The sequence below is a fragment of the Trematomus bernacchii genome, unplaced genomic scaffold (assembly GCF_902827165.1).
Source record: "Trematomus bernacchii unplaced genomic scaffold, fTreBer1.1, whole genome shotgun sequence".
Taxonomy (NCBI): domain Eukaryota; kingdom Metazoa; phylum Chordata; class Actinopteri; order Perciformes; family Nototheniidae; genus Trematomus; species Trematomus bernacchii.
Window position 1 is genome coordinate 6,718,181 of NW_022987869.1, and position 21,150 is coordinate 6,739,330.

The window sequence follows — 21,150 nt, forward strand, 5'->3', positions numbered from 1 at the left end:
GAGTAGCTGGGATTGGGGTGACGGCTATTCCTATCCCTGCGTCTCTCTCTGAGGCGATTATCAATCTTGATAGCTGTGGCAATTAAATTATCCAAGCTAACTGGATCATCCCTAGCAGCTAGCTCGTCTTTAATTGCTTCGTTCAGCCCTTGAAGAAAAACATCTTGCAATGACTCGTTATTCCAGCCTGAGTCAGCAGCAACTGTTCTAAACTCAACTGAAAATTCGGCTACACTACGGGAGCCCTGCCGGAGAGAAAGAAGGCGCCTAGAAGCGTCCCTCCCCCGTACCGGGTGATCAAAAACTTTTTTCATTTCGGAAATGAAAGTATCAAATGATGAGCAAATGTGTGGCTGGCTCTCCCTAACGGCTGTAGCCCAATCTAGAGCACTCCCCCTCAACAGACTCATTACATATGCTACCCTAGCCCCATCTGTGTGATAAGTACTAGGCTGCTGCTCAAAGACTAACGAACACTGGAACAAAAAGGCTCTACAAATACCCAAATCTCCAGCGTATCGCTCCGGTGTAGGAATAACAGCCTCTCGTAGCTGATGGAGAGGTGCGGCAGGAGCGGGGGGAGGAGCTGTCGGCTGTGCAGCGGGCTGCGGGGGAGAAAACTGGGAGGTGAGCAGTTCCACTTGTGTGCCGATCCTTTGCACGTTAGTGGAGAGGTTCCGGAGAGTCTCCACAACCTCACGGAGAACCACGTCGTGATGCCCCACGAGAGCACCTTGATTGGCCAGGGCTTGGCTGAGTTCGTCCGCAGTCTTGGACTGGTGGCCTGTGTCCGCTGAGTCCATACTGGCCAGATCGTTCTGTTACGATATCCGATAGGACCCAAACGCAGGACACGGCAGAGTGTTGGAAAAAGGTTTATTGTGAGGTGGAGGAGCGTGGAGAGTAATCCTGTAGGAATGAAGACTGGTGAGTGTGGAGAGTAATCCGGTTGGAATGATGACTGGTGGCGGCAGGTGATGGTAACAAGGCGGCTGGATAGTGATCCTGGAGCATAAGAGAAACAGATGAGAAAAGTATTCCGTGTACAGAGAAATAGTTTTAAATCGGCTAAGAAGGCTGAGAGTTACCACTGGGGTTTAAACAACGATCTGGCGCTGACATGTTGTGGAGCCTCCGCTGATATACCATTAGTAAATGGCTGAATGGGAATCAGGTGTGTAAAGCTGATTGCACCAGGTGGAGATTTGCAGCAGGTGGAGATTGAGCCGGGAGCCAGGAGTGACAGCCACCACGCCCACACAGACAGGGAAAGGGAACACACACTCACAAGGGAGGTGGCTGAAGAGTAGAGCCACCACAAGATGTTGTTTTTAAGTCGTTAAAAGACATCGTTAAATATGTGGAGAACTCATGGGAAAGAAATGAAGTTAAGATTCTAATCGCAGATAGAGGTTGACTTTTGACCTTATGGAACTTTATGGTCCGAACTCTGATTGAACCAGACCAGAAGGGAATCCAGCCAGTCAGGACACTTGGGGGAGGTGATCAGCTTACACAGCTCCTCCTCACGGAACTCTGATTCGCTTGGGAGGAAAATGGGAAGGAAGAGTAAACTGATCTCCGCCCCAAAAATAGATATGAATACTGATGTTTTTGAGTGTAAAAATGCTTCTGGTTTGCTGAAGGCTGGTCTAGAGACGTGTAAACCGCATCCCAAACCTGAAGTCTGTACTTCTCGTTTCCTGAAGGCTGGTCTGTCTACCTGTAAACCGCGTCACAAACCTGAAGCCCGGAGTGCTCGAGTACTCTGTATAACTTGTATATGTGTTTGGTTTCCTACCAGTAAACTCAGAAAATTTGTTATAACTTTGATTCCGGTGTTTTCAATTCCTTTCTTAATTTAATAGAGATCCAGCCTCATCCAACGAACGGCGCGTAGCAGAGGTGTTCTACTCCAACAGACGTCCCCCTTTTTTTCCCCTGACACATTTCGTACGGAATGTCTTGTCAGAGTGTGTGATGTTGGGGACCCAGCTGTGCGCTCTTCTGCCTGTCTGCACACAGAGAGCTGCTATTCCCCCTCCTTCTGTCACTGGGCAAAGTGTGACTTTTTCGTCTCTACTTTCTCACAGCGGACGGGTATGTATTGTTCCCAGCCTTCGTCCTCTCATGGTAAATATTCATGTTATGATATATTCCAGGGACTGTGATGCGCCATTCGCATGGCGCAATAGGCATGGGTTATTATCTGAGCAGGTGTGGTTGTGCTTCTTGTACCGGGGCGACCCAGTGGGGCGCAGACTACATCTTGCTTCGCCCTTAACCCAATAGCGATAGCCTTAGAGGGCGAAGCCATATACGAAATAGAACTGAAGTTACCTACTGTAACTCCAGCTTCTATGAGTATTGGCGTAGCCCTCTAAGTTCTGGGCCCCACTGGCTCCACGAATAGCTGAAGAAAAGGTTTTTGTGTGGGACATTGTCCCACACAAACATACTCCTTGTCCCACATTTGGTTTGTTGGGACCTGCTCACCCTAAGGTAGATATGGTGCAAAATGCGAGAGCGTGTAAAACCTGATGTGAGTACTTGCAGAAAAAAATCTGAGCTTGTGTGCATACATTTACACTTGTATAAAATATCCATGTATCTGTGAACCAAATTTCAAGTCACAGAATTAAAAAAAAAGTTTTGTAGCTTGTAGAAAAAAAATGAACTTAGTGATGAAATGTTCACTTGCAGAAAAATATATATTTTCCATTACACCTGCAACTTGGTTATTACATATGGAATGCCATTTAAGCCAAAATTAAATAAATAAATAAATACATAAATAATTAAATAAATACATATATATATATAAATATGCCTATGAAATAAATTCTGAAATAAATAAATGAGGCAATAAATATGTATACATGTACATTTAAATACACATTTATTTATTTCATGCGACTTTTATTTCATAATGACACATTTATTTATTTCAAGAGACTTTTATTTCATAATGAAACATTTATTTATTTCAAGAGACTTTTATTTCATAATGAGACATTTATTTATTTCAAGAGACTTTTATTTCATAATGACACATTTCCATTTCTTATATGCAAATGAACAGGGCGTGGTTAGCTCACAGATCCAGACCAAAGCAACAGCACCGCGACACTGACTCAATAGCTCTTGTTTCACACTCAGCCTGATTTAGCTCTGGTTCTTCCTGTTTCAGCCGCAGCGGAGCCGGCTCTAAACACCGAACACCGGTTCTTAGCTGACCCCACTTGGCTGCCCGGCAAGAACCAAGAACCACGCTCACGTCGGAAGGGGGCGAGATTAACCTGAGCCATAATAACAGTTTATGGCGAGTACGGAAAATGAAAGTTGTAACAAGCAGTAGCGCTGAGCAAAGTGACTAGAACGCAACCACACACTTATAAACAAACACACTTTATAAAGTCAGGCAACACTAACCAGGCTTCGTGTGATTCTGTTTATTTGTACCTTACTTTGACCATCCGTTCTCTGTCATTGATCATTGTGGAGAGCAGGCAGACGTTTTGTTTTGTATTATAGCAGCTATCAGATGGAATCAATACATGGGCTGCACAGGTTGTCATGTCCGACTATCACAAGTAGAATCATAATGAAAAGGTAAAATGTGCCTGTAGAAAACGGCTTATGCCACAATAGGATAGCAACAAGTAGTCAAGATAATCAGTTCAGCTTCGGTTGCTGTTGCATAACTGCGGTCAACTCAACCGTCTCTCGCGTTCGCTTGGTCAAATCAGCAGCTATTCATTTTTGAGTGCGCAATTAATAGCGCCTTTACGGTAATCGCTGTACAAGAGTAAAATAATGCATGTTTTTTTCTGCTTTATTTGCAATACAAGTCATTTGTACCATAAGTTCTTAATAAAACTGACACTGTTTGACTCAGTCCTAGTTTGACTGCTACAATAAAATGAAGTAGGCTACTCTCTCAAAGTCCCCTCCTGAGAACAAACTCATGCCACTTCTGCTATATTTGATGAGAGATAAAATCATTTTCAGCCATAAGTTCTTAATAAAATTGGTAGTGTTGGACTCAGTACTTGTTAGACTACTACCACAAATACAATGAAGTAGGCCTACTTTGATTGTGTACTTTTTGAGTAATACTCTGTCAAACTCCCTTCCCAAGTACAATAATGCATGTTTTTAGCTATCTTTGATGAGAGATAAAATGGTATTTTGCCAAAAGTTCTTAGTTAAATTGATACTGTTGGACTCAGTACTACTTGGACTACTACCACAAGTACAATCAAGTACTTTTACTGTGTACTTTTTGAGTAATACTAGGTCAAACTCCTGTCCTGAGTACATTCTTTCATGTATTCTGCTATCTTTGATAAGAGATAATATCTATATTTCAGGTATTTATTTAAATAAGAAGTGACCTTTGAATAAATATTGCATAACAAAGCATATATCACCTGCAGGCTTAGCCAGTGTGTATTTCTTCCTGCACTACAAGATTTCGATGTGTACACATCTGGGCCATTTATTGTGTAATTTCTCCAAACACATACAGTACAAATGCCTGTATCGGAGTGTTACAAAGGTGCAGTAGAAGGACTTTAGCAGCATCATGAGAGGCCAACAAGAGAGACAGGGCTGTGTCACTGTGCTGAAGGAAGGCTGTGAACAGCTATCCAGGATAGTCTCTAAAGACTTTCCAAGGGGTAACAATGCTGCTGCTGGAGTACTGATCTAGTGGATCTAGTGTTGATGTCATCTGTCTACCTGATCCTCTTAAAATACTCTGTCTAACATTATCTGTACATTACATTACATTACATTACATTACATGTCATTTGTTAGACACTTTTATCCAAAGCGACTTACATACATTCAGTACTGTGGACAATCCCCACAGAAGCAATTTGGGGTGAAGTGTCTACCCACTGAGCCACAGCCTCCCAGTATTGTGAACGCTTTTAACGCTTATTAAATATAGCAGAAAACATGCATTATTCTACTCAGGAGGGGAGTTTGACAGGGGATTACTCAAACACTTGATTGTACTTGTGGGAGTAGTCCAAGTAGTACTGACTCCAACAGTATCAATTTCATGTAGAACTTGTTGCAAAAAATCATTTTATCCCTCATCAAATATAGCAGAATACATGAATTATTGTACTCAGGAGGGGAGTTTGACAAAGGATTACTCAAGAAGTACACAGTAAAAATACTTTATTGTACTTGTGGGAGTAGTCCAAGTAGTACTGAGTCCAACAGTCCCAATTGTATTAAGAACTTATGGCAAAATATCATTTTATCTCTCATCAAAGATAGCTAAAAACATGCATGATTGTACTCTGGAAGGGAGTTTGACAGAGTATTACTCAACAAGTACACAATAAAAGTAGGCTACTTCATTGTATTGGTGGTAGTAGTCTAACAAGTACTGAGTCCAACACTGCCAATTTTATTAAGAACTTATGGATACAAATAATTTTATCTCATCAAATATAGCAGAAGTGGCATGAGTTTGTTCTCAGGGACTTTGAGAGAGTATTACCCAAAAAGTACACAGTAAAAGTAGCCTACTTCATTTTATTGTAGCAGTCAAACTAGGACTGAGTCAAACAGTGTCAGTTTTATTAAGAACTTATGGTACAAATGACTTGTATTGCAAATAAAGCAGAAAAAAACATGCATTATTTTACTCTTGTACAGCGATTACCGTAAAGGCGCTATTAATTGCGCACTCAAAAATGAATAGCTGCTGATTTGACCAAGCGAACGCGAGAGACGGTTGAGTTGACCGCAGTTATGCAACAGCAACCGAAGCTAAACTGATTATCTTGACTACTTGTTGCTATCCTATTGTGGCATAAGCCGTTTTCTACAGGCACATTTTACCTTTTCATTATGATTCTACTTGTGATAGTCGGACATGACAACCTGTGCAGCCCATGTATTGATTCCATCCGATAGCTGCTATAATACAAAACAAAACGTCTGCCTGCTCTCCACAATGATCAATGACAGAGAACGGATGGTCAAAGTAAGGTACAAATAAACAGAATCACACGAAGCCTGGTTAGTGTTGCCTGACTTTATAAAGAGTGTTTGTTTATAAGTGTGTGGTTGCGTTCTAGTCACTTTGCTCAGCGCTACTGCTTGTTACAACTTTCATTTTCCGTACTCGCCATAAACTGTTATTATGGCTCAGGTTAATCTCGCCCCCTTCCGACGTGAGCGTGGTTCTTGGTTCTTGCCGGGCAGCCAAGTGGGGTCAGCTAAGAACCGGTGTTCGGTGTTTAGAGCCGGCTCCGCTGTGGCTGAAACAGGAAGAACCAGAGCTAAATCAGGCTGAGTGTGAAACAAGAGCTATTGAGTCAGTGTTGCGGTGCTGTTGCTTTGGTCTGGATCTGTGAGCTAACCACGCCCCGTTCATTTGCATATAAGAAATGGAAATGTGTCATTATGAAATACAAGTCCCCTGAAATAAATAAATGTGTCATTATGAAATACAAGTCCCCTGAAATAAATAAATGTGTCATTATGAAATAAAAGTCTCTTGAAATAAATAAATGTCTCATTATGAAATAAAAGTCTCTTGAAATAAATAAATGTGTCATTATGAAATAAAAGTCCCATGAAATAAATAAATGTGTATTTAAATGTACATGTATACATATTTATTGCCTCATTTATTTATTTCAGAATTTATTTCATAGGCATATTTATATATATATATGTATTTATTTAATTAATTATTTATTTATTTATTTAATTTTGGCTTAAATGGCATTCCATAATTACAACCTCTCAAATCAGTCATTACAACTTCACGAATCTGCTCTGTGGCAGTATAAATCGACGAATCTGCGGCCTTGACTTTTGCTACACTTCTTGCGATGAATGTGTCGCAAAAGTAATTTTCACCTGTAGATGTGGGGGGAGGGAGGGGGGTTGGAGCGAAGGGGCGGAGCTATCACAACGACGAGGCTCGGGTCAGTCACACAGTCACAGCCATAGATGGGCCAAGTAGATGGGCGTGACTTCGCCACTTGGGGCTAACGGTCCGTGTCTTCATGCTTATATCGGACTATTGTGACTCGCTCTGCGGTTAAAACAGACGGTGCATGAATGCGGTTTTGCGGTAAGTGAAATTCGAGTACTTATTTATGTGTTTATGATTTTAATCAGCTACGTAATGAATGTTAAGGCTTGGGTTAGCGTGTAAGCGAGTGGTAACTACATCTGTGCTAACGATGCTAATCGTAGCCTGCAAGTTAAAACCATAGACTGTATATATGAAGGTTAAAACGAAATAGACAAGTGTTAAGCGTTAAGTGGGATAATACTGTAGAACAAAAGGCTTCTGTTTGAGGTTGATAAAATAAGGTCATCCTTGTAACTTAGAGAGATATTTCATTATGTAGGTAGGAACTTTATGCATCGCTAAGGTTAATTTAAATCCGCTATGCTGAAGTATGTAGACAAGCTAACGTCGAAGTAGTGTATGTGAAATCAACCTCACAATAAGATGTGTGTATATTACAATTATTAATGTCATATTTCAAGATGATTACTTGGATATTACAATATGGTTGGTTGAGCTGGAGTTCATTATTGAGCTTAGACGTTAACGTCACAGTCATCTGAAGAACGAACCCAAACCTTGTTGTTTTTATGAATTGCATTACCAAATTGGTATCAAATAAACAGTAAGCATTGGTAACACAACTTCCAAACTTACAGTAAAATAAGGACCCTGACTCGGGCAATACACAATCCAACATGTTCAACAGAAGAGAATAAGTTATATTGTTTGTACACATGGTTCTTTACATATATATCTGTTTGTTTAAAGTGTCCAGGTGATTCGACAGGCTGGACCAGAGAGTGAGAGACAGAACTGGACTCCTCACAGCAGTGAACTTCAGCACAGGTACAAATACTCTTTTTTCATACTGTACAAAGAATCAAGAAAGATATTGGTTTAAATAAATGAAGTATTGACTTTAATACACTGATATACATTCCATTAAACAATACTAAATACTAGATCAGTGGTTCCCAAACTGTTTTGGGCCCAAGGCACACCAAAGGACAAAAGAAAATCTCAAGGCACACCTATTGTGCAAAATAGCCCGTATAACACGTGTTATCACTCATATCATGTAAAATATCTGTAAATGTGCATAATTATTTACTAATGCCAAATAAAATATAAGACAACTATATTACTCATGAAATATTTATTAACGAAATATTTCAATTAATTTGAAACTTTATGAAATTAGGCTTCATCAAAGCAGCAACACACTCATTTAAACCAGACAGGTCACACAATAAAAAATGAGGCAAAGGAAACTCAGCAGAAATTCAGCACAGAGAACTGTCAATGCAAGGAAGCTGCACTGCCCATAGTCCTGAACTACAAATTATAAATATAACATTTCAGCAATCAGCATAGAAACATGTGCTATTGTAAATATTTTTGCCGACTTACAAATTAGTGAGATACATGTGCCTGTCGGGGCGCGCAGATTTTTTTAATCCTTGGTGGCACTGAGGAGAGGGCCACTCGCAAGTCCTGTTCAACAGAGAGCCGTGACCTCCTGTTGTTCTTCATGTAAACCAGAGTAGAGAACGCCAACTCACACAGGTAGGAAGTGGGAAAAAGAAGAAGTTGCTCAATCGCGTGGTGGGAGATGCTTGGGTACTCCGATGCAGAAGCCAACCAAAACTGATCCAGTGGGAGCTCACTAAATTTGAGTTTCAGTGTGCGGTCCACACGGAGCTCTGCAAACTCCTCTCTCTCTTTCATAGTGAGCTTTTCTGATGAGAGTTCCGGGTGGAATGGGTCTCGGATCCAGTCATAGTCCTCGATGTCAGCCACATGTGGAAAATAGCGGTCAAACCTCTCTTTTAAGGTCTGAAGGTGTTCGGCATATACAGCGCGCTCCCTTGCTGCCTGCGGCGCAGCTGATGCCAGCGGGAACATGTCCATGGAGCCCTGTTCCAAAGCCTCGCGCCACAGGATAAGTTTGCCCATAAACCCCCGAATCTTGTCTGTGGATGTTAAAATGTTTTCATTCCTGCCCTGAAGCTTGGCGTTTAACTCGTTGAGATGCCCAAATATGTCAGCGAGGTAAGCCAGCCTGGCGCACCACCTCTCATCCGCGAGCTTGTCTTTATGTGGGACAGTGTGTTCACGTGAAAAATCCAAAAGCTCTTCCCGAAGCTCATAAAGACGGGATAGGACTTTCCCCAGTGACAGCCAACGTACCTCTGTGTGGAGGATCAGGCTTTGGTGGTCGGCTCCCATCTCGGCGCACAGCTGGGAGAAGAGGCGAGATTTCAGGGGCCTTGATTTTATGTAATTCACCACCTGCACAGCCTGATTCAGCACCTCAGTCAACTCCAGGGGCATGGTTTTGGCAACTAATGCCTCTCTATGCAAAATGCAGTGGTTTGTGACGATATGTGGGTTTTGTGCTCTCACCTTAGCAATAAATCCTTTCACTCTCCCCGTCATGCTTGCTGCACCATCTGTGCAAATACTGACGCACATATTCCAGGTCAGACTGTTCTCTTTTAAATAGTTATGAGTTACCCTGAATATTTCTTCTCCCGTAGTATGGCTTTCCATTTCTTTGCAGAAGAAAAACGTCTCTTTGATAGAGTCAGCATCAACATATCTGACGTTTGCCAGAAGTTGGGCAGCCCCACTTATGTCTGTCGATTCGTCTATTTGTAGGGAAAATCTGCCGCTCGCCTGCAGTTTCTCTGTCAATTGTTGCTCAATGTCTTCTGACATGTCGTCGATTCTTCTTTTGATTGTATTATCAGACGACGGCACTTTGGATAGCTCATTTGCGGCATCTGGACCCAGCATGATACCTACAATTTTTTTGCAAGCGGGGAGGATGAGTGTCTCCGCTATTGTGTGAGGTTTCTTCTGCTTTGCAATGAGCTCCGCTAGCATGTAACTAGCCTCCATTGCCTTTTCAGACACTTTCACACAATCCAACAAACGGTCTTGCTGCCTCTGGTTCAGATCCCGCGCTCTTATGAAGTAGGCCAAGTTTCTCTGAACATGGAAGGGATGTTTGGTTTCCAAGTGCCTCTTCAGCTTGCTTGGAACCAGTGACGTGCGGTGAGGTTCATGGCTGGTGAGGCACTGACTCACTGAGTCAGATTTACAAATATTATATTTTGACCTTAATCGAAATATTCGGTTATTTTCAAAAGCTTTTTTAGTCTGATGCTTCGATTCATTTTAAACAGACCGTTCAACAAAAGGATACCCAAAATCTAAATATTGGATTGTTCTTTCTTAGTAAGATCCCATTTTCATTACAAATGTGGTCTTACCTTGACTTGAAGATGAAGTCCATGCTATCCTTCTGGACAACAATCTCTATTACTTTTTGTAAAAGTCCTCCTTATCTTCCTGTAGTTTCAAAAGTCTAGTTTGTTGTTACGTCTACTGTCTCTGCGTAGAATTACAGCAGCAACAAGAACCTGTGGGCTCACGTGCGCCCCCTTCAGTGCGGCAGAGGTTATGGCTGCCTCCCCTGGTGCATTTTCATTGCCGTTGAGAGCAGCGAGCCTAAATATCATATATACGTGAAATAAGTTATTTAGAGACTATGGATGGCGAGGATAAATGTAATAAAGGGATCTACATACATTACATTGGTGACCTACAGTGAGATGGTAACAGGCATGCGCTTAGGGCCCGCTTTCCAGCCAGTTTCTGTGGGGTGACGCATTCTGAATTGAGGCAGGGCTCATCTGTGCCTCACCTCAGAATGCGTCACCCCACAGTAAATGGCTTGAGCGCGCTCACAAAATAAGTGGCCGCGCTAAATTAGTGACCGCGCTCCAGCAAGTTACTGTGGGCTTACGAGAGGGAGAGCACGTCCCTGCCTTACTTGTCATCGCTCCCGTAGCGGAGCTCGGCAAATTTGCTGATTTTGACTATAAAAAGCGATTAGAATCATACAGAAATCACATTTACAACACAGATCAGTGGAGACATTTTATTATTATTACTATTTCGTTTTTCTTTAGTTGTTTTTCTGTTACATTGGAGTATGACAGGTGAGGCTCTGCCTCCCCTGCCTCCACTGACTGCACGTCGCTGCTTGGAACCATGTTCGCATTAGCTAACTTCTCCCGACAGACGACGCACTCGGGTTGAGGATTGTTGCCATCCCCGGTCCAACTGAAGCCATAAGACAGGTAACTTTCATGATACTGTCTGCTGACAGTTTTTTTCCTCTTTTCTTTCGGTGGTGGGTTGTCGGCAGTCTCTGCACTGGTGGTTGGTGGTTTGCTCCGCACAAGAAAGCGCTTCATTTTCCCTCTTGCGTGTTTCTTTGTTTTAATGTTGTCCTTCAGCCTTCGGTGTGTCACGGTCGTATAATTCCCACCTGCAACTGCGTTACCTGCGAAATATGGGGTTCCGTGAGGATTTTTTTTAAAAGAATTGTTTTTAGGTATAGAGTTTGCCTCTGTATTATGAAATGAGTGCATACAAATACTGATATAGTAAATTAAAAAATAATTATTTTTGTGTAGTTGTATATTGCAATAATAACGTATGGTTGTCACAAAATCCCACGGCACACCCGGACTTGCCTCACGGCACACCAGTGTGCCGCGGCACACAGTTTGGGAACCACTGTACTAGATCACCTACACATCAGTGAAGTTGAGGGTTTTTTCCATGCAAAGGGTTACATTTAGATGTTAACAAGCAATATGACTGTCAGCTTTCTAATTTAAGGTATTGAAGGCAAAGCTATTTAACACAGTGAGAACTGCTACTATTTATCTCTCAATATTGTCTGTAAAAAACGTGGTAAAAGTTATTATTTCAGTGAGACAACAGAGCAAGCTTCTACAGTTGCACTAAGTTTTGATAACAGTTAAATATTATTTTGATAATAAAATATATTTTAGTGTTGATGAATTTCATACTGTTCATTCATAATCTGATTGTCTTTGTAGCTCACTGTTGGAATAAAAAAAAAACATTACAATTACAAAATAATTATATCTACAGCCCCTAAACACAAGCACACCTCTTTCATAAATAACACACTTGTTCTGCAATAATATGTTTTATGTTTCCTGTAATTTTTGTTAGGAAAGGACATGCCTGAAAGACACGACTCAACATTTTCTCCTTCTCTGAGGGTCAAGAAGAACATCCAAGAGGAAAATGAAAAGCTGATGTTATGAGATTTTAAGACCAGTACAGGACATTCACTAAGAAACTACTTTTATTGTGAAAACAAAGTCAGCTGATCGGATGCACCTATTCCACATCTACACTCCATCAGCTGATTAATTCTATTTGCCTCACTTCATGAGCTTCACAACATGTACCTTGGACTGCAGAGTTTGCAACGTCACAAATAAATGGGGCCAATCTTCAGTCGGATGTGAATGTGTAATCTAACATTTTCAGTAAGAATAATGGACAAAAGGAGTGCAAATACAAATTCAATTTATTGAAATGTGAACCAAAAGTTAATCAAACATGTTTTAAATAAAAAGCACATATGGACAGAAGGTGTAAACCTATTAAATGTATAAGTAAACACATTTAGTCAAATAAAGTGACAGACTAGGCCTGATCAGGTGGTATCAGCTATGCATGGGCTCCTCCATCAGGCCTGGTCCTCCTCGCTGAGGAAAGACCCTCAGTCCTCTCTGGCCAAACCAACAGACAGGACGTCCATCACACGGAGGTTTCTCCCTGAAGTCTCTGCAGCTCTCTGGACACCACGCTGTCTCAATCCATCCACACTCCACACTGAATATGAGAGGGGGAAAATGAAAATAATAAATGCTTTAGACAATAAGGAATATAAAGTTGACTGTTGAGTTGCTCAGCTTTTTTAGATTGTCAATACTATTACTGTATAACTAATATCTCAGGTTAAGAGGCACCTTCAAATAAAGATTGGTCTTTAAATACATTTTGTCTTTTGAATTGTTTGTCTAAAGTCAAGGATCTAGAACTGGTACTTCTAGTTTTAATGATACAGTCTGGTTATTATGCTGTTTGGAGGAGGCCTCACAGGTAAGAGCACTAACTAGCTACCATCACATGTACCTTAGCTTGACTTAAATGTATTAAACGTATAATTAAGTGATGGCAAAATATAAATAACTAATGTCATGCAAACATATTCATATTTGCTTGATTCCAGTGTTGAATTTAGCACAATTGTATACAAACGTCAAGGGATTTTAAGATTCTGAAGTCTTCGTTCTAAATAGAAAATAGCATGGATAATTTACAAAGGCTTTAAAAACACATCAGGAGCCCAAGACAATTATAAAACTTGTCATTATTTCAGTACAGTTCAATTGGTTTTATTTTCATAAACGGTTATCAACCGTTAGTGCCAAAGCAGTAGGCTATAATATATTAATTACTGCTGTATAGACTACACTGTAGTCTATTCAGTACAACCACTACTTGTTTAGCTAGCATAAATTCAACAAAGCTAGCATTAGCTGGCTAACTGACGTTATTTTGCCGCTAAACTGCACGATATAAAACGGTGGTCTTCATAGCGGATTTAATCCTCAATCACAATAATAATATTCAAAGTAATACTGGGGAAGTAATGGGCAAAACTTACCGTTGATTGACGCGCCATGTCAGCGGACTGGTAGCGACACGGACCGTTAGCCCCGGAGTCATCTGGTTCGACCTGACTAACTATGGCTGTGACCCGAGCCTCGTCGTTGTGATAGCTCCGCCCCTTCGCTCCAACCCCCCTCCCTCCCCCCACATCTACAGGTGAAAATTACTTTTGCGACACATTCATCGCAAGAAGTGTAGCAAAAGTCAAGGCTGCAGATTCGTGGATTTATACTGCCACAGAGCAGATTCGTGAAGTTGTAATGACTGATTTGAGAGGTTGCAATAACCAAGTTGCAGTTGTAATGGAAAATATATTTAAAAAATATATATTTTTCTGCAAGTGAACATCACTAAGTTCATTTTTTTTCTACAAGCTACAAAACTTTTTTTTTTCTTCTGTGACTTCAAATGTGGTTCACAGATACGTGGATATTTTATACAAGTGTAAATGTATGCACACAAGCTCAGATTTCTTTTCTGCAAGTGCTCACATCAGGTTTTACACTCTCGCATTTTGCACCATATCTACCTTCATAGGTTGAGTGGTAGAATCCTCGTCAGCCACGTGGAAAGCCTGGTTCCGATTCCCAGCAAATGCAACCTCTGTTGTTTGGAATCAGCCCTTGCAGACAAGGAGAGTGTAAAGCTACTGGGTGGAAAGGATCTTGCCTGGACTTATGCAGAGTCAGATACACAATCCATGATGACAGGCTGTTTCCATCCTAGGAGCCCAGAGACACACGACTCAGCTTTGTCTACAAGACACATGTATGGTTTCCCCGGCAATCAGCTAAAGTGAAAAACATTACTCTTTGGCTCTTTTTGGCGTACCAGTAAAGATGTTTTGTGGGTTGTTATAGGTCAGGGGTCAGCAACAGGCGGACCGCGGTCCGGATCCGGACCCAGACGCCGACCTATACGGACCCGGACCTATAATCAATACATTAATAGGGGATTTCAATTTTGACGGGGCGATTCTATTTTAACTGCCGCCGACAGGGGGCGAAAGAGACGAGTGAGCGAAACAGGGAGAGAAACACAGAAGAAGAGACGAGTGAGCGATACAGGGAGAGAAACACAGAAGAAGAGATGAGAGAGTGGCAGAGAGAAGAGGAGAGGAAAGTGAGTGAAGAGAATAATTAGCGATACAGGGAGAGAAGACGGAGAGGAGAGTGAACAGGTGTGTTAGCGGCAGAGAGGGAGAGACAAATAATGACACATGGCGCTCTCCAAGAAAAGGAAAGTGAGAACAGAGCTTTTAACCCTGAGTGGACTCATTCATGTTCATCCTGCCCACTGCGAGCACAGAACCAGTGTGTCTCATTTGTTCAGAGACCGTGGCGCTCATTAAAAGTGCCAAAACGCCACTATGAGACAAAACACAAAGTGTTTGACCAAACATTCCCTCTCAAGTCAGGACTGAGGTCACAAAAACTAAATATGGTTCCAGGGCAGGCTAACCGAGGCTAACCAATGAGCACCTGCATGTGTGTATGAGAATGGCCCTGACACCATTTCAGCCCAGATTTAAACTCCTGGCAGGACAAGCTCAAGCTCAATTCTCGCACTGAATTAAAAAAAAGTGAGTGAGGGACTACAATATACGAGGGAAAGAAAGAGAAACTTTAAAACTGTTTAATTGTTATGATGTGTAAAGACTGATATTGTTCTATAATCGTCTGAAACTGTTAAGTCATGATGTGAAACAGTTAACAAAGAAAAAGGGAAACTCAAGCTGCTGCTACACTTTATTTTATTTATCTAAAATTAAGCACTTTTAAGATGCACATATTTTCAAAAGCTATTTTATTTATGTTCTCTATTTTATTTTTAAAAGTTGTTACATGCAGACGTTGATAAAGCTACAGGCTATTTCAATATATATCACACTAATTCATAAAGCAAGTTAGACATTTTGATGTTCCGGACCTTTGCATGGGGAGATTTTCTCTAACTGGACCTCGTTGAATTTTAGTTGAATACCCCTGCTCTAAAGGAACAATCAAGGAAAACAAAACCACACAAGGCCATGTCGGACTCAGATGAGATGTCCCGCCTGAGCAAGTATGGCAGCACGGGGGCCTGGCCTGCAGGAGAGGTAAACAGGCCGACTCCCAGGCAGAAGAAATGGTGTGAGCTGTATGAAAGGGTACAAGTATATTCATGGAACTATGTATTTTAGTACATTTTGTTTACTGCACCAATGCAATTGTTCATCCTTTTTTTAACTCAATCAAATGCACAACTACTATTTTCATATTGAGAAGTGTCAAATGCAGGCACAGGGACAGACATTCTTGTTTGTGATCCTTGAGTGTACCTATAGATTCCCCACTCAGAAAATGCAAATATCTCCTCAAGCAATTGACTCGCCTGAAACCTTTTATTCCAGAAATGGCATTTGCATTGTGAGATGGTATGCACTTTGATGTTTTTCAGTGTCTTTTTATAATGTCTTTCTGTTTCATTTCTATTTTAAATGTTATTTTTCCACTCCAATTTGAATACTCAGGCTGAGAATTCAGCATTTAATTCAGCATTAATGTTGACTTTCTCAGACTAAGAACAAGTTGTCTAACTTCTACATTTTCATTTTTAATTCACTAAAACTTCTAAATCAAAATTTAAAAAGACTTATCAGACATATTACACGTTTTTTACATGTGATTATTTTTGTTTAAAAGTTTTTAGATGCTTTGATCCATGTTTTTGAATTTTTTCAAATGTAGAGACCACTTTGTATCTCCATCCCCGTAAGGGGATGACCAATTTCTAGGGGGGAGGTGGGCGGGGCTATGAGTTCCACATAAGAGAAGCCAACCAGGGTGAAAGCCAGGTGTATTGTTGAGAAGGTGAGGATGGCTGGAGACGGAAAGAGAAAGACAAAAACCAAAGAAGAAGTGAATAGGCATGCTCTGCTATGCCCTTTTTGCAAAAAACCCAAATTATCCCTGACAACCCATCTTATTAGGGGCTGCAAGAAGGGCATTTCGAAAGAAGAAGCGGCAGAATTGGTAAAGCAGCCGAAAAAGGACGCACTCCAGGTCCTAGAGTTTAGCAGGATTTGGGAATACGGCCTCCTCTGCAAAATCATTCACGATGCTGATCCAGTCAGCAGGTTGGTGGAACATGTTTTCAGTCTGTTCTGGTTTAAATCAATTCATGTATACTCTATTTGTAAGGTATTAACAGGAAATCTAAATTGTTTTTTTAATCTAAAGAATGATTGAGGAACTGCTGCGTCGCAAAATGTGGGTCAATAACATTCCGCCACAGCTGCCTTCCGAAAGCACAACACATCCTGATGCTACCGTTCCTGTGACCGGCGATGGCGACTCGTCAGACTCTGTTAGCAGTGGAGAGACCTTTCAATGGTGAAAATCTCAAGTTTGATGGATGATGTTTTAGTTTTTTTTTACAAGTAACTGCATTCTGATTAGACTCATTAGCACTATTAAGTAGCAATATAGAAGTCGAGTGGACACTTAACATTACCCCATTGCCACTGCATGACTCAGGGGGATATTATAACAAAACTAGAGAATGCAATTCCTGAAGAAATTGCGAGTGGGAATGCTTTATGCTGAAAATCTGACGCTAAACTGCTATGCTGAAATGTAATGTGTAAGAAGAAAGTGAAGAATTTAGATTGAAATGATACATGAACACTGGGGGCTTGAATGTGTGATGAGGGAAGAAAAGAAAGTAAAAAGGCTTGGAAAAGCAGCAGAATATTTGAACTGCAAACCTTTGAACTAACTTGATGGTGAATGATCTGTCGCCATGCCAACGGCATTTGATGACATCCCATAATACGCTTAGATGTGTGGATGGCTGCATCGTTACCAAACCTGTGAAGTTTTGGGCTGTTTGGAGCATTTTCACTGAAGTTATGAGAAAACCGTGTTTCATGGCGAGCCTTGTGTTACCATGGCAACGGCATTTGAAGAAACCCCATAATTGACGTAGAGCTGTTGAGGGCTGTACCGGTGATATACAAGCGAAGTTTGGAGGACGATCGGACCGTGTCCATTGGACTTACAGCGACATCGTGCTTCATGACGAGTGGTCTGTCGCCATGGCAACGGCATTTGATGACACCCCATAATACGGTTAGATGCGTTGATGGCTGCATTGTTACCAAACCTGTGAAGTTTTGGGCCGTTTGGAGCATTTTCACTGAAGTTATGAGAAACCTGTGTTTCATGGCGAGTATTGTGTTGCCATGGCAACGGCATTTGAAGAAACCCCATAATTGACGTAGAGCTGTTGAGGGCCGGACCGGTGATATACAAGCGAAGTTTGGGGGACGATCGGACCGTGTCCATTGGACTTACAGCAACGTCGTGCTTCATGGCGAGTCACCATGGCAACGGCATTTGATGACACCCCATAATACGGTTAGATGCGTTGATGGCTGCATCGCTACCAAACCTGTGAAGTTTTGGGCCGTTTGGAACATTGAGAGAGAGAGAGAGAGAGAGAGAGAGAGAGAGAGAGAGAGAGAGAGAGAGAGAGATAGAGAGAGAGAGAGAGAGAGAGAGAGAGAGAGAGAGAGAGAGAGAGAGAGAGAGAGAGAGAGAGAGAGAGAGAGAGAGAGAGAGCGAGAGATCGAGAGATAGAGAGCAGATAGAGCGATATCTAGCTCTCTCGGCAGAATCTACGAATTCTGCTCTCTTCCTCCTCATTTCCTCTCGCTTATCGCTCTCTTCTTCCCTCTTCCTCTCTCTCTTCTCGAAGAGAGAGAATGAAATGAACAGTTAGAACTGACTCTTGATCTCCCTCTCTCTCTTCTCTTGAAACGGCATATGCTGACACCCCCTATAATTTGACGTAGAGCTGTTTGAGGGCACGACCATTAACCATTATCTGAAGTCTGCTGCTCTGAGCATGTCATTTGGAGTGATGACTCATCGTGTTCCATGACACAGGTGTTCATCGGTTGAGATAACGAGGTGCCCTAGACTTCAAAGGGTTTTCATTGTTCTGAATGGAGAGATGAACCTCTGTACATGTGAACTGTTTTGTGGAATAACGATAACGATATCCTGTGAAATTTCAAAACGTGAAGCATGTCAAGGAAGTTGAGTATCTGAAGTGTCTGAAGTGAAAACTGATTTTCGTGTACTTTCGGGTTAATAATGTGGCCTTTTTGGCATTTTAACTAAAGGTGTGCGGCTGCTGCTGTGAGGAAATATCAGCCTGAAATTACAATGGCTGCGTTTCACTTTGGTTAAATGGATTCCTTGCGTCCCTCACTTGCGTTGTTTCCCTGCGTTTAGTCCATCCCACCAGGGAAGCATGGAGAGACGCAAGGAAACCACGAGAAGCAGGGAAATGAGTTTTAAGAGCAATGGGACATCCTTTCCTCCGGAGCGTCACGTGAAGCGACGTCCGTTTGTGATGACGCTGCACAGCTGATCGTCTGACAGCAGCTCTGTCCCCGTTGTTTTCACAAACACCCCCGCCTCTGTTAGTACACATTTACACAAACATTTGTATCATCTGTTGTAGACCCAAATAAATAAAATCAAATAAGAACTCATTCTCAAAAAAGATAAACGCCATTCTTAAAATGTATAAACGAACAATAGTTGGATTAATATTGATTAGAGTGCACAATAGAAATAAAATAATTGAGAGAAGAAAAAGAGATATGTTATCTATCAAAACCCAGTTAGATTAACATTCATTGGATTGCACACTTTGTTTGTTTGTGTGGATATGTAGCAAATTAACATTTTAAATAGCACTTAAAGGGCCCATGTCATGGCCATTTCCACTGATCATAATTACATTGTTGAGGTATACTAAAATAGATTTATACTGTGCAATTTTCCAAACTCACATTGGTTTTGCATACAGCATCTCTGTATAGTATGTGTATTCAGCAGTATTCACTCTCTGTGCAAAACGGCTTGATTGTGCTCCTGCCCCCCCCTCCCTGTGAGCCTAGTGTGCTCCGATTGGTCAGCTCGGCCACTCTGTTCTGATTAGTCAACCACCAGAGAGGCTCCGCCCATGTCTAACACTGTGTTTTCGGCTCTGAGCATCAGTTTTCAAATGGCGTCAGTACAGCCGTACATGTTTGAACCGGAGTCCGATCCTGAAAGTGAGACGGACCGTGATGGACCTGATCCACCGTCCCAAACTAGACTGGAGCAGGCGGTTTCACAGTGGAAAGTTTTAATTTTGTATAGCTCTTACATTTCAGATGTAATGTTAGAACTGCATCATTTATCTACATCACAGTAACAAGTTTGTTTCGCTGACTAACCAAACTGTACCTACAACTGCTGTTATGTAGGTGCACGTGTGGAAACTGCGCAGTCATGCCAACCGAAGTGGAAAACGTCTGTTGCAGGGAAATTAGAAAGGTAACAGACATACTTTTCGCGGGAGACTCCCGATTTCATAGCCCTCTCCCGGTTTCCTCCCGGGGTCATATTTCTCCCGCATTTCTCCCGATTTCTGACAAAATCAGATTTACCCTGGACTGTTTTCACTCGGATTTTAATACAGCTACACCATTGTTTGGTTTCCATGGTAGCGCGTCTCTTTAGTAATGCTCCCGATTTCCGAGGTCTCAAGGTTGGCAAGTATGGTGACAGATACAACAAAAACACCAACAGTAGCACACAACATTATATACACCATAGGCCTACATACTTGTCAAGTCAATAGACTATTATATGCCCTTTTATTTATTCTATAGTAATTGAATGTTTATTTTGTAAACCTCGCCATATTTGGAGTTAATTGCTAAACGTGTTATGTTACAAATATCTTATCTTCCTATAGGTTGCAACACGTATGATGCAAGTCCCAGAACCTATTGTGTGCATGGTTGACCACCCTGGACTAGAGCCAAACTGTTTCAATCCATACACCCTGCAGAACCTCCATAACATTTATAGGTTTGATTATGGACCTTTGAGGCGTAGAACAGAAGGAGAGTAAGTTATATTTACCTGTAATAAACTACTACTGTATTTGATGAAAAATCAAATCATGGTTTGCTATATATGAATGATATGCTATCTAGGAGCACATAATTCAGGGAAGAAAGGCTACCAAGTATTTCTATCAAACTTTATTTCTAGAAATGTACAATGTAAATGTATTTTCTCAACTTTGTGGAGTGTTATTGAATCTTGAGTGAAATTACAAAAACATCAACATCCCATTAGAACATTACAACTATCATTTTCCATAACAACAATGTTATATTTACATTCAATATTGTTGATATTATGAAGGAAGTGAAGTGTTTTTAAATTTCTCACTTGTTATTTCCAATTGTTTTATAAATATTGAACTTACCAGGTTTTAGCCATTTATTTGCATCTGTTGTGGCTCTTTCAGGATGTTCACACTTGGGGAATAGGGGGTCGTCGTGCACGTGAATGTTTTGTTGGTGGTTGACGACTGACGTCCACCTTGCCACCTTCTCCGGCCCCGAGGTTGTGCTCGTCGCACTCCAGTATACATGTTTTTTTATGCTGTGCAGCCACCTC